This window comes from Strigops habroptila, chromosome 2 (genome assembly GCF_004027225.2).
Source record: "Strigops habroptila isolate Jane chromosome 2, bStrHab1.2.pri, whole genome shotgun sequence".
NCBI lineage: Eukaryota > Metazoa > Chordata > Aves > Psittaciformes > Psittacidae > Strigops > Strigops habroptila.
The window spans coordinates 88,876,183-88,902,309 of NC_044278.2; the positions used below are offsets into that span (position 1 = coordinate 88,876,183).

General features: G+C 36.8%; 1 long non-coding RNA gene across 3 annotated transcripts in view; it reads right to left on the reverse strand.

Annotated features, from left to right (window-relative positions):
• Positions 1 to 734: 734 nt before the first annotated feature.
• LOC115604387 overlaps positions 735 to 26,127 on the reverse strand; it is a 47,522-nt gene continuing 22,129 nt past the window's right edge. For 2 of the 3 annotated variants that reach the window (XR_003990257.1, XR_003990258.1), the window contains exons 2-3: positions 23,132 to 23,565; positions 800 to 4,101 (exon numbers count right to left, since the gene is read on the reverse strand). This is a non-coding gene — a long non-coding RNA (uncharacterized LOC115604387). Of the gene's footprint in view, positions 4,102 to 23,131; positions 23,566 to 26,127 lie in introns of all 3 variants that reach the window. The other variant, XR_003990259.1, reaches the window with a different exon arrangement.

A 26,127-nucleotide genomic window follows, 5' to 3' on the forward strand; every position in this document is an offset into this window, starting at 1 on the left:
AGAACTTGGAGAGCTACAGCCTGACACATCTCTCTGTGCTTTTATGTTCAGGCTTCTTTGATAGGGGACTTCCTTTACTTTTACAGCCTCTTAGGTCCAGTTGCCAAACCTCAGTTTTGGTGATAGCATAGGGAAATGGAGTAATCCGTTGTTCCATTTCATCTCACTATCAAACTTTTTGGCAGAAATATATTATTTTTCTTAGCCTATGTATAATGCTGTTTTATCTATGCAAGGTGCTGATGTTTGTAATTAGTCACATGTCGGGCACAGAACAATGTCAGCTTTTATTTTTATACAATCCAAAGCTTTCACTTTACCTGAAGAAAAATATTGATAGCATTTAAATTGAAAAAAATTAAATATATACATTTGACCCCTTAACTCCCAAGATATCTCAGTGTTTTGTCCTTGTTTTTGGCTTATGACTGTATTTCAGAATCCCAGCTTTTTGTACTGGATGAAAGATCCATTTTTCAGAAGAAGAATGTTTTTTCTTGTTTGAATTTCCCAGTCTGCTGTGTCTGAGATATATGACTTGAATGTCCTTTAAATCAGCACAGCATACTGTAGGTAACCATTTACTGTTTTATCATGATTGTTTCATACTTAGTCAAATGATTGTGTAAAAGAAAAAAAAAATTGTTTTCTACTCTGAAAAATGTGGAAAAAAATTAAAAATGTAATTTTTGAATGCTCAAAACCAAACAATTCAACTGACAAGCAAACAAATAGAGAATTCATAACTTTTTATTTTAAAAATTATTTCTATAAGAATCTTTATTTCAGACAAGCCTTGATGAGGGGAAGGAGAGGGGCTACATAGTAGTACTGGTGACACTGAAATGCAGTTGGTATTTATATCAGAAAATTTATAGCTTTCTTATAGTGAAAAAACTTAAGATACATAACAAAGCACTGTTTCTGTGAAATTCCAGTCTTTTCTTGGCTTTCAGTTCTTGCAATGAAATGGGAATGATGAGTTCCAAATTCCTCGAATAAAAGCCTTGAAAAAATAATTCAGAAATTTTCATTCAGGTTTATTTGTATAGTCAGTAGATACCTCTATAGATAACTGGGATGATGGTCAGTGGGAGGCGTCTGTTAAACAGCTTTGGCCCTATCTGAGTGTGTAGCTGAAGGTACAGTTTCAGAAGTGCTGTTTGGCAGAAGACAGCTTTCCTCACCCTTTATTCCAATGCCCTGGCAGCACAACGCTTTCCATGTACCATAGCTCACTCCCTTTTCTGTCGTTTCTTTTTTATAGAGTTCTCTTTATTACACATCATTTAACTGACTGTGTTATGGTGTGGACCCTCAACCATGAATCTTGATAGTGCTAATAATGTACAAAGTTTTGAGTGGGGATAAGAAATAGAGGGGAGGGGCAACAAACATCTGGCTTTGCTGCTGAAACCATCCTGTTGTAAAAGAGTACCATGAGTACAACTGCTTAATTTTCAGGCAGATAAAGTTTTTGGAAAGGGATCCTACCTAGCAGACAAAAACCATAGTTTCTATTCTTCCTTACTAGGAATCATAGTCACAAGGACTTCCTTATTAATGGATACTCACTATCTCATGGGGAAAAACGCTAAACAGTGGGGTAGGTAAACATCATTAATAAAACTCGAGTCTTGCTGAATAATAGCTGGAAGAAATGGGAAGAACATATGAAGACAAATCAGGAAGAGAGAACAGAATGAACAGAGAAGTGGCAGTAATCTTTACTTACAACGACTTTTTGTGAATAATTCTTCTTCTTACTGCTTCTTCATTCTTGAAGGAAAGCTTGACAGAACATCTGGAGCCAGGATTAAAGACTGACTACATTATGCTGTTCTCCAGCTAATCAGTACAGCACAGGACATTATACTCAGGCTTATTCTTTTGGTGTTTGCTCAGGAGATGAAGGAAGTAGGTTAGTGTCAAACATGCAGGGAGTGTTTGGAGACTGGAACTCTTTCATGATTTAAAAAGAGAGCAGCTCTAAGGAAAGCCCTAAAGAATTTTTCTTTTATTTTTTTTTCACCTGGATTGTAATCTGTGTTAAATCTGTGTTATCAGAAAGTCAGTGCTGTGTAGAAAGCATTATTAACCTTTGTAAAACAAGCCAGAATAGCTGCTAAGACTGGAGGTTTAATGATTATTTTTTCAGTGACTTGTGAAATCAAGGTAAGCGCATTCTTAGAAGTCACAGATCTCATGGTTTTACTTTTGTTAATTGAGCACTTATTTTTATCCTTGGAAAAGTTGCCATAGACACACTGTTATCATGACGTTTTGCCCATTTCTCCTTCAGGCAATATAAGGGTTTTCTGTACTGTTCTTTGCCATGACAAGAAACTCTGAAAGCCTGGCTGCATTGGACACACTGAGTTGTACCATTTAGTGAGATCCTTTCCTGAATGAATGGAATCTCTGGCTTTATTTTCCTTACCTTTTCATCCTCAGTACAGGAATCCTGTGCTGACTCACACTCATGCTCTGCTGCCAGTTGGTTTGGGTCTGATGCCTGAGGCACAGAAGTTGCCCATTTCCAAAGCTTGGAAGATACTTGAGACCAGCACCTTTAGCAATGCATCTTGTTTTCGAATCACCTGTAGTTCACCACCACTTCATATTTCCATTTTGTTTCTAGCACACTGATTTTGCAGCTACCAATTCCTGTTCTGGGTAGCCAAGATATCGCTTATTATACAAAGAATTGTGGCCAGATTTTATCTTCATCTCTTCCATGGTAATGGGATAAAAACCAGCACCATTTTTGACTGAAATTTTGAAGGACATTTACTCTCTTCCAAATTAGCTGTAGTACCAGTGGCATCACAGATTAGCCAGTGCTCCACCCCTGATCCTGTCTCCAGACTACTTTAGACAGCATGTCAGTGTTAAAGCCAGAGAAAATATTTGTGAGTAGAAATGTATTACAAAAGGGGTCTGCCTGCCTTGGTGAAGAAGATCTATTCTTAGGAAGTTCAGAGATCTTAGGAAAGCAATAAGATATTTTTTTTCCTTATTACTGAATAATCATTTATGCTTGGTGGAAACTCAAATTTCTGAGATACTATATGCTTTGACCTGCCTGTATATTTAAATATCAAATGCAAAAACTAGGTTCAAGAAGAAAATGTATGCTCAAAACATGACACAGAATTACAGGAGACCAGGAAGGAGTATGCTATGCATACTAGTGAGTCCTATTTGACACTCTTGTGCTTTTCCAGATGTGGCATGGAATACGGGTTTCTCTGTATTGTTGTCTAGTAATGCCAAGGTATTTTAAGTATTCTGTGACACAGAAAAAGGCATTGTATAACTTGCCTTTAGCCATGTAACATGCATGTTGTGCATGTAAAATATGCACTCATAATAGGTCAGGCAACAGCCTGGCATAAAGCTTTCTGGACTGTAGTTTGAGTTGGACATCTTATTTTATACTTTGGAAAGATTATTGGTTTAAAAACATTCGTTACTAGAATGTGCCCTTAAAACTGCTTTAAGAGTTAGATTCACAAAATGAATGGGGTTATGTTTGAAGATCTGTAGTTTGAAGATCTGTAGTATTCAGAAATCAAGTAAAATTGAAATCAGTAGAATTTTGGGCTTATTTTCTTTTGTTTAAACTGTTAGGCTATCATAGGCAGGTGCCATTTCTTAGCAGCTGATCTCAGTGCCCAAGTAAGTGCCAAATTTAACTTGTATAGATACAGTCAGCACATTCTGCAGTTGATGCATGTGCAGTGCTTGTTGCTTTTATAATTTACATTAGTTTTAACTGGTGTGACAGTTAACTGACTATCCCAAAAATGACACGAGAATATTGAAATGCTTCCAAAATAATTTGAGGTAAGATTTATATGGATTTTAAAGGGTGCCATCTACTAGCTGTGCTAATCATTAGCACTCAAAAAGAAAACTTAAATTCATAGAGTTGCCCACGGTACCCACCATCTGCAAGCCTTACCATTATACGCTGTATCAACATGAGAACAGTGAAATACCGTATTCCTTGCACCACTTACCTGAATAAGACTTGCATAAATCCCTGTAATATCACTGAAGGTCATCGTCAAGTATCAGATTCATCAGTAGAGATACCTAAGGAATATTAAACATTCAAACCCTTCAACAACAATTATCCTTATTAAATAAAATCCTTATCAGCTGTATCTTTAGTACAAAAGAAATTACAAGCACCAAGACACATCTGTAGCATAAATCCATAGCAGTACCTGATTTCTGCAAGAGAATATTAATCAAGAAAAGTTTTAACTTTATCAACTGCACTGATGAAAAGGCATTTTCCATTACTTATTACACAAAGCTCAATGGGGCGAAGAAGAGAAAATCTGAAGCTTCTAGATTTTAGCTGGTGTACTATTTCTCCAGCTTCACAATACTTTTTGAAGTACCTTAGATTTCAAATCAAGGGATGTACATTGTATAATGGATTTACACAATAAAATTAACATCTGCCTGACTTTTCCGTGTGGACATTGCTTGTCTTAAAACATGAATTAGTATATTTATGAAACAAGTTCAATTTTAGGTAATGATTATCATGCTGTTGATATTCATTAAATCGAGGTATCTTTACAATGAAAATGTGAGCACTTTTTTACAATGCAAATGTGAGGTAAGAGCAGTGCCCAATTTTTAATTAGAATTATGTGAAGCACAGTATAATGATTCAATTGTTATAAAAGCAGAAATTAAAAGGAAAAATGCATGCATGTTTGCAAACAGGATTTAGGCCTAACAGTTGAAACAGGGAGTGCATGCGGTCTGTCTGCTGAGAATAGTCCCTGGGATACATTCCATGTCCAGCACGGGTTTGGGAGAGTGCTAGCAGGATCCCAGCCTAGAACTGTGCCAAAGTGTAATTAAAAAAATTGATGGTATAAATGAGAGTCTTCCAGTACCAGGAGATGTTCTGCAGCACTAATTCTTTTTTTTTTTAAATGTGGCCTTTGCATTCCAATTACTCTCGGACAGATTGCTGGTTGGAGCATGACTTCTAGGATTGTTAGTGAGAGAATACATGCAAGGTTTTCTGAAAAGAAAAAGAGAACACGTATGATTCATGAATTTCAAGAACTCAGGATAGAACAGGAGGACATAAAGGAGAAAAAGGTCAGTCAGAGAATATGTATCTGGACCTACATAACAAGTATATAAATTCTTGTATATGGTAACACAGTTTTGAGTACTAGCAGAAAAGAGTTCTGCTGGTGCAAGGAGAGACACTCCACTAAGAAACTCTCTTGTCTTCATGCATTTCAGCAGCTTCATTTGCTTCAGAGTGCAGGTCCTGAAGACCAACTCCATTTTCTGTTGGTGATTTAACTCCTCCACTGCTGATGTCAAATTATTTTCAGTTACATGGAATATTCAAAAAATGTGAAGACATTTTCATGCTCACAGAAGCCTTATGCCTATGAGTTTAGATACTACACGACAAGCCAGTTGAGTTATGTGTACTGACTTCCTCAAACAAGGCAACAAGAAGGACTCAATCCTTGTGCATGAACTGTCAGTGTCAGAGTTATTTTCCCTGAAAATATTACTCTGCTGTTTTCTCAAAGAGACATCAAAGGTCTGCTGGGGATGATTGCCCAGATACTGCAAGGTCTTGAAAGACCATTGAAATCAACAGGAGATTTAAAGTCTCATAAAGTTTCTGAAGATCTGTGTGCTGCCATTTCCACTGATCTTTTTTGTCAAATGTAAGACATTCACAGCAATTTAAGAGCTGGCACTTTGGAGCTATATGTATTTATTATCTTAGAATATTTGTTTACCCCCCAGTGTCTTTCTTATGGGTATCTGAACTCTTTAAGTACTATTTTGTATTCCAAGAACTTTAATTCTCTTTTAATTCCTCAGTGGTCATATCCTCAACTATGTTTATGTTTAGCTTTTTTCTCTCCAGTGTCATTTCATCAGTGAATAAAATTTGGTTGATGCTAGCAGTGAGGTGTATTAACTGATTCAGCAACATATTTCTATTTTTCCATTTTTTTCCCCTAAAAAAATTTAATATTTAAAACAGAATAATCCATCGTGAACTGATCAGAACTTTGATCCTGATCTCATCCCTGATCACTTTGGCATTGGTGTAACATTATTCTTGCCTTACCAAGCAGACTAGGATAAAATCTGTCATGTTCATTCATCAAAGATGAATGAATAAGACAGTCTTTAAAAGCTTTTTAAAGAGCAAGGTGCTGGAACTGCATTCTCACTCTGCATTCTTTCCTGCTGTTTTATGGGATGCATTGAAAATGTGCTTTTCAGAGGTCAGATAATTTTTCCAGGTTTCAAAAAGGGATGTAAGCCATAAATTAAAAGGCCTGTAGGATAAGTTCAAGAACTAGTCCATTCCAGCTACAGACACCCTATTACCTTGAAAATTATGACTCATCAAAAGCAAGAATTTTATCTCATTTCTAGAACTCCAGCTAGCTTAACTCATCCATTTGTGGATTTAACTTAGCCATTTATAATAAAATAAAATAACATAAAACCCCAACCCTTCTTGGTTCTGTTAACTCAGGAAAGACAAGTGCAACCTGCTAGAATAGAATATATTTAGAGGAGATCTTTCATGATTGTAACTATCTATAGAGGCTTTGTGACATACCTTCATCTTTTATTCTTGTATAAATTAGCAGCTAACAGATAGATGTATGAGATTTTCTAATTAGCTGCCTACTGTCATTTTTATATGAGGAAAAAAAAAAAAAGAATCTAAAAAATTCCTTGGAAGCACTGTGAAAAATACACACTAACAAGGAAGAATACTCAGCATGGTCAAACAAGCATGTCCAGCACGATGGGAAAAGTGCTCATAGAAATACTAGGTCTTGAAAATTGCCTAACTTTCTGGGGGGAACTACCTCTTTGGTAGTATTCTCCTCAGGTGAAGAAGAGACTCAGGGATATGTATTTCATACTCTTATCTTCTTAATAAGTGCCAGCCTGAGTATATTTTTCTAAACTTATGGCATAGGATCCTGAGCTTTTGTTGTTATATTAACAGAAGCAGACAGGTTAGGTTTAAAATTACTTCTTTGTGGACATTAAGTAATGTTAGAGAAGCAGTGAGATTATGCTAAGTAACATTGTCTTGGGCCTGTCACCTCCTTTTTCCTCTACTACACAAGCTGTTTTTCCAGCAGACAATCTTGTACAATATATATAGTATGGGGATTTGAATTACAGTGTAGTGTAAGATTACATTTGGCAGTTGGATTAAGGCCTTTACTTCCAATTCTCCTTTGGTTTGCTGTAAAAAACTAATAAGTATGTCAGATCCTTTTCTCTTTTACAGAGGTTTGTGGCAGGGATAAACCATACTCTCCTATTATTCTTGTTAGCTGAAGGCTCAGTGATCAGGTGCTGTACAGTTTCCCTCATTTATTCAGCAGTGTATTACCTTCAGTTGTGTCTTGATTGATTTGAAGTTACTTTAACATTTGTACTCCACAGAGAAGATTAGAACATTTCCATCTAACTTTCTAAGACTTTCTTTTGAGTATGACGGTACAGCCATGACATTCTGGAAGAATCTGGAAGAAAAGTCAACTACTAACTCATTAAACGGGATGGGGTTTTGAGCAACCTGGTCCAGTCGAAGGTGTCACTGCCCATGGCAGGGGGGTTGGAACTAGATGATCTTTAAAGTACCTCCCAACCCAAACCACTCTATGATTCTATGATTCTATGAGTTAGGCAGAAAGTAGATATCAGAAAGCAGGACCTAGGAACTCATGGTCAGCTCTTGCCTGAGAGTTGCAATACATAAACTTTACATATACACAGTTTTATTATTTTTGAACAGACACTGAGTCCATTCCTTTGTGGGTGCTTAAGAGCACCTTGACCTGGCTGATCAGCTAAGTACCACCTGAATAGAATTTAGGAAAGGTGACAAAGTTAGGTTTCAATGAGCATTAGTCGTCTATAGTGCAGAGTCAGCTTCCGAACTAATAATGACAGATTCTGTACATGATGACTGGAATAATGCAGGCAATTCTAGAGTGGGATTAATCTCATTTTAACTAAACTAAACCAACATAGTTCAGATGAATCATGCCACAAAAGTGTCTCCTTCTCTCCATTAACTATACAGGGAATCTAAACAAATGTCTCAGAAACCCATCTTTTCATATTCTTCCCTCTATCTCCCTGGAGAATAAACATCGGGTGCATTCTCAAAGCATGCTTAGCAGACTGGAAAGACTGGCTATTGCATAAATGCAGCTAAGGCTGCCACTTGCTTTAGAAGAAAGGTCTAGTTAGTGTCTTTTGTGTCACATTTCATAACAGCCTAGTAGCCATGGTAACCAACAGTGGACATTCAGTTGATTGAGATGGCTCCAGTGATGCCGTCCTCCTAATGTACTGTCTAATGCAAGATCATTAAGCAAGGAAGAAATGGAGACGGAGGACAGCAAGACTGTCTTATGCTGGTGAGAGGGATACTTGCAGCAGTTCTGAGGTATAAGATCTCTCCCTCTGCTGACACCTGATGTACGATATGCCCAGTGGTGAATGACTTTTAAGATTTTCATGGCTGATGGATTTAATTTTAAATCCATGATTAATTATTTTAAGGACTAAGCTTGCCACTTCATCAATTCTACATATGCTGAAACAATTGTTTTGCACTACTGAAAACTGTAATTGCTCTATTCCTATTATTACTATTAAGCTTATAAAGGTATTTCAGACCACTGATGGCATACAGTGAATCACATCAGCTCTTTGTTGTATGATGAAAAATTATTGTTTCCTACTGGAAGCTAAAGCAGGTGATATATTTGGAGTGAAAATGTGAATAATTAAGGATTAAATGACATGATGCTACAGCTTTGGGCTGTCCCACTTGCAGTTAGGAAAGAATTGGTGAACTAGTTTAACCTCATAATGTACGATATCATCACACATCTTTTTGTTTGTTCTTCTGCTACTGTACATTAGTGGAACATTGCTCCCTTTTTTGCCTGAGTAATTACATACTGAAAGTAGAATAGCATACCATAACTACTATCATACTGCAGATACAGTCTCCTGAAGTCTTTTTTGTTATCTTGTTATTGATAGATAAGTTAGTCATTTTGACAAAGAAGTAAATCCCTTAAATGGTTTTAGACTTTCCATAGCTAGTTATTAAATCGGTAGATTTTCAGAGACAATGGAGAGTTGTTGATCCATGGTTCCATCTGAAGAAAGCCCATGCAAAATAAACCAAAAAACATCAGAGATGCTTTAAAGGACAGACAAACCCTTACATACATTGGTTTTGATTTGCCAGTTTAGTTGTTGTTAGCAGTGTGATTCTTCAAGTAGTAGCAGGTTAAAATGACATACACAGCACTAGAAGGTACCTAGGGATAGGTCAGCATTGATGGGTATAAACTGGTGTCATTCTGTACATCTAGTGGATTGAAAACTCCACTGTCTTATTGCCTGTCTTTGAGTCCTCTGTTACATGTAATGTTTTCTGCTTTTTCAAACCCTAATTCTAGGTTTAGTTAAAGCTTCTGCATGCCAGCTGTGGTGGCAGGTAGATGGATGTCACAAGCTGTTATTCCTCAGCAGTGCCTCTGCTATAAAATAAACTCAATAAAGCTGATCTCAATTTTAGATATCTACATCACAGACATATACCTTTGAGTCCATCACTACTCATAGGACACATTGCTGTTTGACTTAATTTAGATGTCTTTCAGTAGGATGATTTGCACACTTAAAGTGCTTATTTCTATCTGTAGACTATGTGGGTTTAGGAGCTTCAATGAGGACTTCTGCTTAGTAAAAATTTACTTTTATACTGATGAAGCTTCCTCAGTGAGTTATTACTTAGACCATTCTGGGTGGCTTGGGAGGCTCACAGGGGACTGCTGCCAGGAACTGATAGCCCAGAAACTGATTACCTAGATAGCATTAACAGGAAGGAGAAGTGAAGGCTGGGTTAAACATTGAGCCTAGTCAAGAACAATGGCAGAAATTAAAAAAAAAACTTAAAAATCAGCTTGTTGTTTCCTCCACCAAGACCACTTCAGGGCTTTTGTCCAGCTGCGTTACATCTGTACCAGTAAATAAAACCATTTCAGGAAAATACTCCTAAGTACAGAAACTTGACTGTCTCAATGCATTAATGAAGAGGTCTTGCTACAGTTTTGGCCTATGATGACCATTTTTAGATAAGGGGAGTCACAAGCCAGGGACCCAATCTCCAAAAATGTTTGGATATGGTTACCCTATTTTGGAGAATAGGCAAGTTTAATGATGTGGTTGTGGACCATTTCCTGCCAGTTGCCCTCAATGACAGAGAATATTTCTCATCATATTTAATTTACTAGTATTGATGTAGCTAGAGTGAATGATTTATTAGTTCCTGATAAAGTTAAATTGACTGCATTTTTTGAAGCTTTCCAGAAAGTTAACTCCAACTTTCTGTACTGTAGAAGCATTCTGTATTTACTGTCATTAGAATGATGGCATATTTGATTATTCTTCTCATTTGTGTGTCCTTTGGCTGTTACACAAACTGCCAGTAGCTAGCTTTTCCTTTGCATCTGGAGAAGAAAAAGTGCATCTCAAAATGAGCACTGATTCGTAATTAAAATAATGTCCATTGATAGGAAAAGCTGTTTGAATAGAAACCAGTCATGTTGCTCTGGCCACAGTGAGCTTCTCATGCGTTACAGCACAAGCTACTTTTTCTATTACTCCCCATCATTCTTTTGCACAGGTTGGTTTCTGGTTTTTTCCTTCACGTTTAACCCTTAGAGTCTCCCTTCATCAAAAAGGGAAATGCAGTCCTTTGCAACCACAAATCTGTCAAAATTCATTACCACTGTCCCTACAAAACTGTAACCTCTGGGAGATTATTTCAACAAAAACTTATCCAGTCACAAGTAGGAGTCAATGTCGTGCTGCATACTTACATCACATAAAAATCTCTCAAGTAACACTCATTTGTGAGAGATGGAGCTTCTACGAGCAATTATTGGTGACCCTTTCTTGAATACACCAATCAAATCAGCATTTCTCAGGACAAAAAAGTACATTTTTATAACAATAAAAAGAAAAAGGAAGTAGTCTCAGAATAGAAAACCATAATGAGTGTCAGTACTTCTCCCAGTGGGAATTATTTGTGATTATGTCAACTTTCTCCAGACCAATTCAAATTCTGAGAGAGGGAAAGAAACCCACAGAACTAGGAGCAGAATTTTTCCAGTCCATTTCTTAAAAATAAAAATATTGGTCTGACAACTGAGGTAAGGTTTCAGAATCTGACCTAGGAGTGTCAGACAGCTCCTTCTATGTCTAATTTTAGACCATGACATATCTGCCAGGACAAAACGGAGGTGGTTGAAGCATTTAAGAGACAGTATTGAAAATGATGAACCAGTTATGTTGTTGAAATAAACTGGTTTTATTTTGCTTAAGAATTTAGTCCCATCATTTAGATTCTTGTAGTTCTTTACTTTTTCTTTGCTTTTCTTCACCTAAATGGCACAATAATAAGAACAGAACTTAATCCTTGTTGTGAGTTCCCATGTAATTTGGAAGCATCCTTATAATTAGGGATATTTTTTTCAGAGATTTCATACTGCCAGAATGAATGTTACACATCCCAGCACTGACCACACTTGTGCTTTCTAAGTTATATGCACACAGGCTAAAGTACAGACCCAGTCCTTGGACCAAGGATCAGAACTTGCGACTCTCCTCGCAGCTTAGTGCACTAATAATAGGCTGAAGTGTGTTACTCTCTCTTCATAGTTCAATGAATCGTGATTTATTTTTTTTTTCAAAGATGAACAGCTTCAATTATCAGAGCATAAAATTAATTTCCTCACTGCAAACAGTTTATGAACTTGTGGAAAGGCAAAAGATACCAGTATGTACTCTACCAAGCCAAAAAGGGTACATAACCAGTCTTGCATTTTTTTAACTTGTTTTGTGTAAAGGGAAGAGTTACCATGACTATCTCTTCCATCTGTCGTTTGTTTGCCTTCTGCTTCCATCTGTCTACTTGTTTTTAAATAGAATGACCAAAGCAAGTATTCCAAAATGCTAATTATGAGCAGAGAGGAGTCTTCTCAGACCCTTTCTGGTCACTGAGACTCCAAGGAATGGACTGGACTTGAATATACACGTCTCATGTTGTTTAAAACCAGTTATCTAACTCTGCGTTACAGGTCATGGGTTTTGGCTATCCTATTTTGAGGTGTGGAATTCTTCCCTTGCAATTCTTAAGAAAGTTAGATGTGACAATATTCATTACCTTGTTGACTGCCTCTTGCTTTGTATCACTATGTAACATTTTTCTCTAATAAGTACAATCCTAGAGGTAGTAGAGTCAGAGTACTGATGTTTGAGTACAAGTCTATGTTTGTTATTTTAACGCTACAAGAATTCAGGCCTGATTTTCCTTATCTTGATTTAATTTAACATTAATTTAATTTTTCATTGACTAAAATTGTAAGAAGGTAGAGGTTTGTTACATCAATCAGGACAATTTTGATCCTTTTTTATTTTTAAGAAAAACTGACTGCTGTGAGCTAGAATCCCTCCATCCTGCTGTTTCCATAGGCAAGTGGGAGCTTGTGCTTAGAAGGGAACCAGTGTAACAGTTCTGAGCTTTGTCTCTGTTTGGAGTCACTGCTGAGATAGTGAAGATAATAAGATTACAGGATGTGATCACTAGTGTGACAGCAACTCATACAGACAAGATCAGCCTTTTTGCAGCCTAGCTCTCACCCATGCTGCTAGTGGGATAGCTGTGACAATGCAGAGCTCAGCAAAGGAATGCAGAACACAAATGGTACATGGGACAAGTAGTTGGGTATCCTTTGAACTGTATGGCCACAGCTAGACATTAATACTGAAGGTAGCAAGTATAATACCAGATTAAATACATCTGTATAATGCACAGCCACATTTGTGCTTAAATTGTAGACGGTTTCTATTCAGAATATGAATACTTATCACAGTATTCATATATTCAGTCTTAATACACACAAATATAATATGAATGCCTAACTCTGTCACTACTTTTTCCAGGTTTATGTCATCTTAACTGCCCTCAGTCTGGTCCCCAATCTTAAAGAAATAAACTAACACGTTAGTGTTGATTAGGATCATTGAAGAGGAAGAGGGAAAAAAGTTGTATCTATCACCTGCTTGAAGCACCGGAAAGACTGTATTCAATACTGCTTCTTATCTCACAGCTTCTGTGGGTCTGGCAATGAGCAAAGGTTCCAGATAGTCAGTACCCTGTCAGTTTGGGTAAACCCTTCACCTTTATTCTGCCTTGTCTCTCAGTAGAATTGAACAGATTGATATCTCCCAAGATAGAATACAAGAACAGAGGTGGAGATCCTTTGCAATGAAAATGATGGAAAATAGATTCGAAGAACTGTTAAAATTTCTGTTAATACTGAGAATGGACAATGAAGGGTACAAAGAATGCCAGCTAGGCAGAGAAGAAATCATGGATATAATATGAAAACATGAAATACAGGGAATTTTAGATTACTGACATTGAAGAAAAAATAACATGTATAAGAAGGAATGAAAAGGAAAGAAAAAAATTCAGGGTCAGCAACTACTCTTGATGTGAAAGAAAATGTTCATCTGGAGATTTGTTGAGCCTCTGAAAGGCAGAAACGTCATAGGTGGTGCACACTGAACAAAAGATAGGAACACAAAAGTGCAAAGCACTCTTGTCTGCAAGGAGTTGAAGCAATAGACACAGTAAGGCAAATAAGTCTTGTTTTTACACTATCATAGCAGTGCATGGGATTTCACAGCCTTGGAGAAGACTGCCCACAGGTAGGACTGGTTATAGTGGAGAGACCAATGAGTTGATTAACTTAATACATTTTTCTCTAGTTTAAGTAAAATTAAACCACTGGCTTTATTAATTATTCTAACTTATATCCTGGGAGAGTTTTTAGAAGACAAACCATGGATTTAAAGAACAGTGACTGGCATATAAGATGAAGCTAAAGCAGTTTAGGTAGGACACAGATCAAAACACATTGGTTGTGGGTCTCTGCTAATCCATTCTAGCATTTCAGCTGAAGCACTTCAGTGAGGTTAATTTAATCCTTCTCAGGCTTCCTTCCATCACAATATCTGATCTCCTTTCCCAAGGTTATATTTTCAACTCCAAGTTCCTCTGTGAACTGGGGAACTGGATAGAGAGCTTTAATGTCTCTGGATTCTCATGTGCATGTCTGAGCATCCGGTCATGCTTCTAGAGGCTCTGAAGATAATTAATTTTTGTGTGTATATATGTACAAACACCATTTCATGGTCTCATAAAGGGCTGGATCAATACTTTTATATTATCTTGGATAGCGTAGTTAAGGCATCTACTATTTTCTCAAGGTATTGTTTAACACAAGCACTCCATAAATACTATCCATAATCTTTTTTGTTCTTGAATGAAGTCTTTAACACATTTTCTTGGATTCATGAGATAGAGAAGAATGAAAAGAATTTTTTTTTTTTTTTTTCCTGTATTTCATAGAATCATAGAATGGGTTAGGTTGGAAGGGACCTTAAAGATCACCTGGTTTCAACCCACTGCCATGGGCAGGGACACCTTCCACTTAGACCAGCTTGCTCAAAACCCTTTCCAATCTGGCCTTAAAAACTTCCAGGGATGGGACATCCACAGCTTCTTTGGATAACCTGTTTCAGCATCTCACCACACTCACAGTAAAGAACTTCTACCTAATATCTAATGTGAATCTTGTGTGATCCAGCCCTTGAAATGAGTGAGGCAGAAGGAATGAAGAGATAGGACAAGGGGATAATATGCGTTCTGCCCTAATAACTTATGAACTCTTGTCCTGTTTTAAGCAGATTTTACAGAAAGAGATTGATTTTTTTGGTGTGGGGTGTTTTGTGTGTGTGTGTGGTTGGTTGGTTGGTTCGGGTTTGGTTTGGTTTGTTTTTTCGCTAACAGCTGGGTTGAGGCAATAGTCTCTACTTCGTTTGCCCTTGAAGGAAACTCTTCAGGGTTGCAACTTGTCTTAATAGATATTTAGCATAGAGAGGCACTGTAACTGTCCTAATCTATGGGAAAATAATTAATCAAAGATTGTGCACTCATAAGCATCAGAAATTCTACTCTTTGATCAAAATTTCTTTCATGAAAAAGTCTAAGAATTCTAACAAAGATCAGGTTTAGGCCCTAGATTTGTAGTACAAGTTAAAAATCCTAAGAAAATTGAGGCACAAATTCATTAATGGCCAGGCTTCATTAGTACTTCTGTTTATGAAGTTACTTGTTGTCTCAATGAAGCAGCTGGTGATGGGTTAGATTGCATTATCACATTCTGCTTTATATGAGGAAAGCTGTGAGAAGTTCAATTCTCAGAAGACTGATAATGGGTCATAATCTTCCTGACAGTATTTTCAGTGTTTTAAAAATGTCCAACACAGATCTAACTCTCTGCTTATTGGGAAAAAAAAAATAAAAAAAAATTAATAACACTTTCATGAACTTGTTCATTCGCATTCCTTATGACTTATCAGCTCATGCTAGGGCCATAGTTTGAATTTGGACCAGTAGTGAATTAAACTAATTTCCATCTGACACAACATTTTTTGCTTGCTTTGAGAAACTAAGCCTTCTTTTCAGAAAAAGGGGCATAAATTCACCTGCTGCCGTGGGATCCTTACCCATTGTGACAGCAGGAAGTCCAAAAGGGAACATAGGCTACAGCTACAATATTAAAACCATTAGTCTCAAAGAGTGATTCCTGACTTCTGTGCCAGGTGATACTCAGTGATGTATCCACTCTGCCCACATCTCACCTTTTCCTGAGCAGAATAGTGCACCTTTTATATGAAGCACTTGGTCCTTGGCTTCTTTGAACCTAAGATAAAACTTCCACGTGTTTGTGTGTGTGCGTGTATGTATGCATGAGTGATAGAAAGCATAATGGCTGTACTTCAGCTTGTAGAAAATGTTTTTTCATGCCATGAAACTGGTGCAAGTTATGCATACATTATAATATGGCACATAAAATATGAGATTATTTGGAGGATATAAACCTTCTGGCATAGTGCCAGAAGAACTTTTGGTGGGGAAAAATTTAAAGCTTGTTCCATTGTACTTTCTGGAAGCTGTTCCTGGAGCAAAGCAGTCTCTCAGAAACAACCCTGAATAATTTCCTGAAAGGAACTAGCTGATTTGGTAGGTGGTGATTGAATGAATTAACATTTGTGCAGTGAGGATGACAGGAGAGTAGGGGACCAGAATCTGATTTTGGCAGTGCAGGAACATTTGTTGCCTCTTAGTAAAGCAGGGACAGAAAGGCACGACACTGCCTATGTTACTCAGATCCACAAGGCAAAACAGAGACCTTACCCAGACCCACAATGAAAACTATTACTGGCATGTGCTGTTCCCTTCCCTGTGCCTGAACACTGAATTGGAAGAGTCAGCATTGCCAGGAGGATGCTTATATTGAAAGAATAAGAATGACTGAAGGCTACTGTTTGAACTAATGCAGTGACCCAGTTTTTCAACCAAAACTCCATAGTTTTTGCATCTGATTACTCAGCATTTCTAATAAGGGATTTTTTTTCGTGTTGTGTTTTGGTTTTTTTGTTTGTGGGTTTTTTTTTTTTAGTTGTTGTTTTTTGTGGTTTTTTTGTTTAGGTTTTTTTTTTTGTTTGTTTATTTTTCTTAGGAACAAAGATTTAAGAAATATATAATTTTAAGCAAAATTAACAGGTGCATTCCAATCAGTTAGATGGGTATACTTGGCTCTTTTCCTAATCACTTTAAACTGAAGTTCTTGAACATTTATTTTTGGGTAACCATTTCAAAATTAAAATAAATTCAGTCTCCTTTTAAATGCCTTTTCATTTAATTTTCCTCATTAAAAATAGTAATTAATGTTTAGCTGTTAAGTAGGCTGCCCATACTTATACTTACATACTTGGGGGGTAAAAAACTATAAAACTATACAGAAACAAAATGGTTGTCATGTTATTACCCATAACCACTCCAAAGGCCAAGAGCAGGATGCAGAGAACACATATGAGTATGGTTTAAAAAACCTTTACATTTAGGTTAATTAAAAAAAAAAAAAAAAAAAAGGAATGAGAAAAAAGAATGGAGAGGAAGGGCTTTTGAACTTAATTCCTCACAAAGATCATACCCATTAGAAACAGTTTCTGGATAGACTTACATGATCTTCTATTAAAAGAATAAAAGCCACTTTGCTTGTGTTTATTTCCAGTAGATTTGTGTATATCCACATATTTAAGGAGTTAATTTACTCTTTACCACATCAGCTTGTTGGTTCTGTGTTTACTGTTTGAACAGCAAAAATTCTCAGTCTCTGACGAGACTCAAGGCTTAGTTGTGTTTGGTGCTCTGAACACAGAGCAGTGTCTTTAGTCCCACTGGTACAGGATATGGTAGGAATTAATGCTGCCTGGAATAAAAGCTGTTAGTTTCATATGTCAAGACAGTTGTTCTAAAAAAAAAGTATATCAGAAAGGGGATGTTATGGTACAATCCCAACTCTTATGTTGAATCATAGCCTCGTTCGAGACACACGACTAACACATTGCCTTGGGTAAAATATCCAGCTGAGTGGAATCTAATAAATCTTTAGATTTGGTTTATTATTTTTCTCCCTGAAGTTACTGTTAGTACTTAAGAGAGAATGAAAAAAAAAAGGGGGGAGCGGAAATGCCTGTATTTTTCAGCCTTCTTGGTAGCCTACTGATTTTCTATACCCTGCTGTGCTCCCCAGCTTATCTTCTATCCTACTTCAGCAGTTTTAACAAGTGTATGTGGATCATTGGGTTGGCTGCTTTCCATGTGTTCTGGTCATGCTTAAGAAGCTGCTTTCCTATCTACAACATTTTGTTTTCTACTACAGAAACAGGATTATATATTCCATTAAAAAGCAACTTTGGCCTTAGAAAGATTCACCTAGAAAGCAACATAAAAGAACTCTACTGGCTGGCCTTCAATTACCAAAGGATGGAAACTCATAGTTAAAGATAAAACCTGTAAAACCTGAGTTCAGCAGTGCTCTCTGTGAGTAGTCTTAAGGCAATGACAAAGCTTAAGTAGGCAGCAGGGTTTTGATTTTTAGCTGTGCCGTCTAGTTTGTTTCAGTCAGCAAAGTAATATTCTTTTCATTAAATATTTAATTTGAATTTTCCGTGTTTAACTGCAATTTTTAACTTGATAAAAAATCTCGTGTGCTTGGGGACATTGTGATCGCACTATCATTTTGTGCTAAATCTGCCTGTTGCCTCTCTCCAACCTTTTCTTTTTTCCTTTTTCTGTCTTCTTTCTCCTTTCTTTGTATTTCTTTTCCTTTCCTTTCCTCTTTCCTTTCTTTCTTCCTTCACTCCTCCTCTCACTCTTTGACTCAGCACATCTCTTTCTTTCCCCTGTTTTAATTCTCACTCTCTCATTCTCTCTTCCTCCTTCGTTTGCTGCCCACCTCTCTTCCCAGTTAATAGGCCTATGTATGTCCAAAGACTTTGATGTAAAGTATTTAAAAAGTGCATAGTTTAGGAAGGCTTATTCCCCTTTCATTTCCTATTTTATTTTCTTCTCACCTCCAATGAAGTTACCTGACCTCTGGCTCGGTAGTTATTGATAAAGACTTTTTGAAGGTAAGAAAGGTAAGGAGAAAATCCTCAAGAAAACACTTTATACTGAGTCTCAACGCCAACATTTCTTTGCTACACAGGAAAAACAGATGAGAAAAAGACTGGAGCCCAACAGGATATTAGGGCTAACCTAATTTATTTATTAATTAGAGCTTGAATTTCTCTCCTCATGACCTGCGAATTTGTTCTGTCTCCAGCAACATCAGTAATTCACAGAAGACAGCAGATACAAAGGTGATTTTTATTAGTCACTTGGTGAATCTGTGAATGGCTGTGTCTGTCAAAGGCTCCTTTTCATTCATACTAACAATAATTTCTTCTGCATTAAGCAGTCCATTTGTATAAATGGAGGTCATTAAAGCTCCTGTGACAGCCTAGTGGAGTAGATTTGGATGAGTTCCACTTGGATATGTTGCTATTCCACATGTCAGATGTGGAATATTATTTCTGAAAAATGTTTACAACACTGAAGATAAGGGAAGAAGGATGGTATTGTCATACTTTCTCCAAGGTTTTACACAACTCTAATAAGGATTTATTTTATATAATGTATTTCATAATCATTAAAGAAAAAATAAATTCCCCCTATTCTTATCTTCCCAGAATCCTCACGTGAAATTCAGTGCAATGTTTGTAGGAAGTTCCTTACTCAGCCTGAGGCTGGAAGAAGAAACAAAGGTATTTTAAGTTATTCTTATGTCTTCCTACTTCAGGGCTGGAAAGATCTCCAATATAATTCATATATTTTTGAAGTACCTAGCTTATCACAAAGCCCTCAGTTTTTGAGGTATGATGTCTTAGGTTCTGTAACTTGGAAATGCTTCCCAGCTGGATATTGATCGTTCTGAGTGGTATAAAATATCCTAGATCTCTGTTCTGGCATAAAGAGTGTTGGAGTAACACCACCCATGATAATTTTTTTGGGTGTGAATGACAGTAAATTTGACCAAAAATTTAACTGGGAACTAAAAAAAATCATTTTTGATGTGGCTGAAATCTTCCCTGATAGTGATGGATGAGAGATCTAAAATAAATACATGTGTTCGGATTACTTTTAACAACGTTTTCTGTCTTTAATATGTAATGATACCAATGCCCAATTTATTGTCCTGGAAAGCTCATGTATGAAAACATTGTTATTCATGTTCACATTGGTAGTGCCAAAAGACAATGTCGGTGCCAAAGAACTTGCCATCTAAGTAAAAAAGCCAGACACAGAATAGGGAATAACAAATACAGACATCTCATACTCCTTTAAAACTATGCTTTATGGGCTGCTGCAGATGACTTGTTAATTAAGGCTCTGTATACTTCAGAGATATACTGAACATAATACTGAGTCTTCTAATCTCAAAATTTCATTTGTCTTCCCCTGCACATACTAGCATAATACTGAGTCTTCTAATCTTGACATTTCATTTGTCTTCCCCTGCACCTACTGATGTCTCCTTCCTTTTTCTACTTTCTCCTCCTCAAAGAGGTGTAGGATAAAAACTACTTATATCTATGCTATTGACCAGCAGAATGACTTAGCAGTCAAAGAGCAATTGACTTTCAATAAGACTTAAGCTCATGTCTTTTAATAAGTCCTTCTTGGCTATTCTTTAGTCTCATGCTGCTTGATAAGTGTGCCTTAATATCTCCTTTGGGGCTGGATAAATTGAATTCAGAAGTCGAGGTTTACTAGTGAAATATGATTTTTTCAAATTATGGAGGAGGTGGTTTACTGTCCAGGAAAGTGATTCAAAATGACTATTTTTAAATGTAAAAGAATAGCTCATAAAATTGCTTTTAGGAGCTACCTAATTACACAACTGCCCATGTTTGATGGTTTCTTCAATTTACAACAAAAAATTACTTTGGATTATGTTGATATTAGTATTTGGGCACAATATATTTGTTTAAATTACTTATTATTAGTTAATTATTATTGTTTAAATAAAATGATACCTCAATGGTATTAAATTATCCCTCTCCCATATAATTCCCAGACTTGTTTAGGTGTTACAAGAGGCTGGGCACCTTTCCCAACAGGCAGTCTGGAGTCAAACATCCTCTTTCAGGTGATTGAAGATTTTAGCTAATATTCCTGTGCTTATTCAACTCAGTGCCAGGGAACAGAGCTGGGCTCATTTAGTTGGCTAATAGAGGTGTGACCCATGTGAAATAGCCTGTGGTTTTCATGCATATGCAGAGATTCATTGTTAGGTGTAATTAGATGTTTAGCTTCCTTCTAAGGTCTACTTGCCTAAGTTCCTGGAGCAGGTCTGGTGGACAAAGAACAGGCCTGGCATACAAAGACAACACAGCAGTCCAGTTTTTCAAAACACAGCTGGAGCATCTGCTTACTTCTGCCTAATTTCTGCATAGTAAAGAAGTGGCTGAAGCAGTCACGACTGAGCAAGACGTGTTCTAGACCTTCTGAAGTTTGTATTTCCACTCCACTAAATATTTCCAAGTGTATGCGAGAAATGTCTGAATGAATTTGCTGAGGACAAGGTATTGTGAATGTAGGAATGATTGTTAGAGTCCAGAAAAAATACCAAAGTCCATGGTTTGGAGGAAAGCATAACCCAAATTTAATGAGGAACACTGAATAAGGTGTTTGTATCCCACAAAAGGGTATATGTTCAAACATATCTTGTTCATAAATGATTGTTTCTGGGAATCATCTTGATCAGCATAACCGTAAGCTGTGCCTTTCTCTTAATACTGACTACGACAAGCCTAAGTACCTAGTTCTAACATGTTATGTGACCCAGTGGAGGTAAAGCTTTTAGTTTTCAGTGCATTACAGTGCTCTGATTCTGGGAAAAATTCATTTGGTCATCTTGGCCAGTCAGCTTAGCATCTCTGTAAAGTCAACAGAGAGAAATAATTACTTTCAAGGTGCATTTATCTTAGCTTGTCTGCATTTTCTTAGGGGATTCACACCTCAGAAATTACAGTTTTCTTTACTACTTCTAAGGGAAATCTAGCTTAGATTTAACCATTTATATTTTACATATTTTAAATTATGTCAATCCCTTTCTCTGAATATGACTACAGATGTCTAAAAATGTGACCTTAAAATGTAAATAAGAAAACTAATTTCTTGAGCCTTCTATGTCTCTTAGGAAGATATAGGTTATGAACATGTTGGATAAGTTGACACATTCGTTTTCTGCAACTATGGGTATTCCTTCAGCCTTCAACAAGGTTCAGATGCTTTAATTACCCATGATCAAACAATTAAGAAGTGGAAATTCCTGTTAGATTAAGTTGCTTAAATTTTGGAAGATCTGAGGTTGTTTTGTGAATTCCAAGTTGGTTTCCTAAGACTGTAATACCTTACTTTAGCTTAGTAATAGCTTATTTGTTTGCAAACACCTGTGATTTCATAATTTTCATCATGTTCATTAATAGGGCTTCAGTTGCTTAAAGGCACTCTTAATGCACTCTAGAACATGTTAAAAACCAGCTCAAAATAATAATGTATTTTATATCAATTTGCTTCTTGCATTTTTTTTACTACTAGATCAGAGAGAAAAACTTTCTAATCTTCCCATTCCCATTGCTTTGTTCTTTGGTGGTATTAAAAGCTGCAAATCATGGCAACAGAATAAATTCTATGGGGAAAAAAATAGACAGTGACAATTTATTTGCAGAAGAGGCTCTTTAAAGTCATCTAAAAATCAGTTTCGTGTATCAGAGCTTGGAACTGTAAACATGATGCTTACCTCCAAAAATTGAAAGGAATATTTAGTGTAATAACCAACACAGGACAACATTAATGTAAATTAAATGATTAACTGAAATTTCTTAACAATAGTTTTGCCTTCTACTTGCTGAACAACAGAAAATTGCCTGTAGAAGTATAGAGAAGTGGGAGAAGCACAGCAGGATTCCCAAAGGTGGGAGCTTTTCCTCTCATTACCACTTTGCCCCATTCTTTACAATTACACTTTGTTCAAAGAGTTGGCATGTAAGCCTATCTGTTTTGATAGCCTTATTTCAAACTTGAGTTACTGGTGATGTTACTAACCAAATCTCTCAAGCCCTACAGAGTGATAAGACTAATGGGGAAAATGATGAATGAGCGTAGAGACAAGGCTCTAGACTAATTATAATTTTTAAAAAAAGACTGTGAAAGTAGTTCTTTGCCATCAGGGAAGAAAAGAAATATGAACATCTTTGGATCATGCAACTCAAATGACTTAGGGCAATTCATAACCAACTACTAAAATAGAACATACTGTCAGCAAACAGAAGAAGTACAAGGTATGGTAACTGAAAACAGGTTTGTCAATGTATCTTCCACAATTTAGTAGGATAATAAAAATGAATGTGTTAAACTGTATAGTATTCAGAAATACGGGTAAAGCAAAACTGGGAATATGCTACTACTGTAAAGTAATCCTGTAAAGAAATGTAGGTCTCTTTTAAGTGAAATTGTGCTTACCAGGTCAACTTCCTGCCCTTTTTGTTTTAGAGATTTGAGAACAAATGCTTGACATTAAAAGCCACAAAGGAAGGGCCCCACATGTCTTTTTGTTTTATCTTTATGGAATCACAGCATTTTCATTGCCTAGTGCTCCTTTGGTCATGTCATAATGTTCAGTCATCAAATGTCCATGGATCATGTCATCCCTTCTGAACTTGTTTGTTATGGTATAGGTCTTCCTTAGCTATGCTTGTTTGTTCAGTGAGGGACTTCATAAGTTTGACTGGTTCAGTGGTTATTCAGGGGTCCTCCAGAGAATATCCTGATGCTGTTGACCAAAAAAAGGCCTATATTCCAATCCACTTCTGATCAAAACTCTTGGTGCCAGGAAACATGGTGAAGTCAGTTGTCTTCTAAGCATAAAGAAGCACAGATGAGATCTAGTGTTGAACCTAGTACAAAGACATAGAATAAAGATAGATATAAGTTCAAATTCATGACCTTCACAATGACACCCTTTAAAAGAGAAGTATTACCTCTTATGAATTGTCTTATTTCTAACATCAATATTTATCCACTTAAAGATGTTTCACAATACTGCTTGAATAAAGCATACTTCATTTCTCATCCAAAGCTGAGTTTGTAGTATTGTTGTGAGCTGGTAAAGCTTTTCCTTTTTTTAAAGTCCAAAAGTCACTGCACTTCAACAGCAGAAAAAAATATTTTCTTAGGATATTAAAAAAATACCTGAAACATGAAATAACTAGTCCTGACTCAGTGATAGATTTAGGATACTTAATTTAAGGCTACCAGATTTAAGACTATCGTATCTAATGAAACCTTAAGGCTAGAAAAAGGTTGTGTATATGTAGGATGCACACATATTGGGAAAGCATCCTTCTTGAACACCGTGTCACTGTAGGGTTTAGATATTAATAGTATGATGTAAATGTCAGCAGCTTGGACTTAGTCTGGATTTGGTACTGGCACTTTACGGTACGTGTTCAGAGAGAGGAGACAGTTCTTGATAAAGTGCCATGGTAATAGGTAGTGTAGAAAAGCCTCAGGTAGACAAATTAAAGCAGAGTCAGGGTGTGATTCACCTGACTCAGTAGAGCCATCCTAGATGCAGAGGGTGCTCCCCTTAGTCTCCACCGGTTGTGACAAGAAAGGCATGTGATTTCCATGTGTTTTGGCTCACAGCTCCACATTTATACCTCGGGTACATTAAAGTATCTCAAATAACATGAAATAACCTAAGGAGGCAAAAAAATCACTCCATCAGACTCCTTCACTTCTATCTTTCAGATCTGGATATAACTGTTCCTCTCTCTATAGCTCAGCTTCTCTCTTCGCAGTGAATGTCTTTCTGAAACGTTCTGCTTCCTCCAGCATCTCTCATTGCTTTTCAGTTGAATGACTTGAAGCTCTGTGCAGACTAGGATTCTGAACTGCTTTGTATCTACAATAATCTGCTATATAACTGTGGGCATTATTGCCAGACAGTGCCTCAAAGCTATACCTCCGTCATCTTTTCAGAAATCAGTTTACCAAATTGGTGTTTTTAGAGCTGAATCTAGAGAATAATCTAGAACTCCAAGTAAATGTGGCATAACTTAATGCTTGTGTACAGCTGATGAATTTTAAACGTGCTTTGCGAATGCTTTCATGGTAACCTTACTTGGGATTTTAAAGTGTGTAACATACACACACTCCTTTCTTCCTCCTTTCAGTTCTTGCTACCACCCCTCCTATTCTACCAGCTGTCAGCGTAATTCATAGACTGTTTCACTGGTTAAGCACACTAACATAAATCCCGTATGTTTCCATGTCTTTAATAGGAGGAAAATAGAACATGAATATTACTATATTGCAAAGATCATAGGAGAGAAAAAAAACAAACCCACAACATTTATAGTGACAGTGAACCAAAAAGCACAAATGCTCCAGGATTCTTTACTTCTTCAGTTGAAACCTGTAATTTTAATGAGTTTTGGTTAGGGTTACAGATGAAATTCAGGCTCTGATGTAGCTACTTAACGCATGAGGTCTCAAGGAGCTGCTTTAACTGTTATGATAATGTATGGACGACAGGATTCTATCACTGGCAGCTGTTCTACACGGGCCTTGTTATACATGGGTGTGGCACTACATCCATGTCTAACAATTTGTCCTCCCAGTCAAAAATCTTGTCAAATATTGATCTGACATCAGATTCATGTATAGCAAGATTTTTGGCTGACAGCTGAGCAACTGCGCAGAACTAAAGCAAAACCCCACTGTTTTTAAAAGCTAACACTGCCAGCCAGTTGCCTGGCTTTTCTGTAACGTTTACGTACATCTACAGTGTCTTGTATCTTTAATTTTTTATATATATATATATAAAAAAAATTCAGATTGGTAATATTACAAAGATTGGATTTAGCTTCTTCATTCAATTTTAAAGATAAGAGCTGGTGTAGCTATGTAAACAAATGCTATAGAAAAGCGTGCTTGGCAGCTTCAATTTCAGTGCAGACGTATGGGATATCAAAACAGCAAGAAGAAAGTGAAAAGGCCAAGGGGAGTTAAGGTGATGTGCGTAAGAGAAACGCATTAGACATGATGTTTCAGAGCCTGGGTATTAGCATTAAAAATCCCCAGCAAAAACCACCATTGGGATTTTTTAAGTTTGTAGAAACTTGACCAGAATAAGAGTTTTATCATTTCTGCTTGCCTATCTCTTACAATATTTATGTTATTCTGAAGAAGCTTTCTGGATTCTAGTGATTAGTAAGAGGAAGAGGAGGGGAGAGCAGTGTCAGCTTCACTAAGTTTTTGGCAGGCCTGTTGAAAGGACATTGTCGCAGCCACGAGGCAGAGGGAGAATAAGAAAGAACATAAGCTACAGTGAAGAGATTAGACATTCACCATTGAAATTACCACAAAACCCAAATCAGTCAAGGTGTATCATCAGCAACAGAGGATTACTCAGGCAACATCAGCCATTGAAAGCAACTGATGATATAGCTCAG